The following is an 825-nucleotide window of genomic DNA, read 5'->3' as shown; positions in this document are numbered from 1 at the left end:
TGTGCTTGATGGCACTGAAGCAGACAACGGAAAGTTCGGAGTATGTGCGGACGCGCGCAACCAACGCGTGAAAAGCCGGCTGCTATAGAATGGCTCTTTTGTCTCTTTCTTTCTTTCGCACGTGCCAGAGACTCGCCGGGCGGGAAAATTCAAAAATTCAAAGCAATACCACCGGATGTTCGCGAGTATCTCGAGCAATGTAACCTCGTGATCTTGTAATTTATGTTTAGCTTCACAATCCAGAGCGACTTTTGTAATAAATTAACAAATTGTTTAAGAAAATTAAAACACATCGTTTGTATGATTTTTCTCGTTACTGAATAGAAAATTTACTACTACTCGAATCACTCGATTATCCATTTGGTTGTTAATATGAACAAATAATTGACATTAATCCCAAGCTATTCAACTACATAACTTAATAAACTGAGCAACCCACAGTACTTGGGTGACTTGGTATAACTTGGGATCATTGACTTCAATTGTTTATTTGTATAAATGAGTTATTGTAAATTAGCAATAAATTAAAATGTGCAACGACGCTGTTTCCATCCGCTCCTCTTGCATGTAGGTATTCTTTGTACACATCCCAATCTATACCTATTACAAAATAACAATGAGTGAATGTATGCGTTACAACTAATTATGACTCCCCTACTTCCCTCCTCTTGGGAGTGCCGTTTGTGATGATGACTATGGCATGTGCCGTCGCTCATAATCTATAGTTTTAATATGTGCTTCTATAGGCATGTGCCCAACTATTATATTTTTCCCATTTTTAAAAATTTTCATAAAGTTTTAATATTAGCAAAATTATACATAGGT

This window comes from Copidosoma floridanum, unplaced genomic scaffold (assembly GCF_036245765.1).
Source record: "Copidosoma floridanum isolate Cflo_tuat_1 unplaced genomic scaffold, Cflo_Japanese_pri ptg000012l, whole genome shotgun sequence".
Classification (NCBI taxonomy): Eukaryota; Metazoa; Arthropoda; class Insecta; order Hymenoptera; family Encyrtidae; genus Copidosoma; species Copidosoma floridanum.
This window is presented reverse-complemented; position numbering follows the sequence as displayed.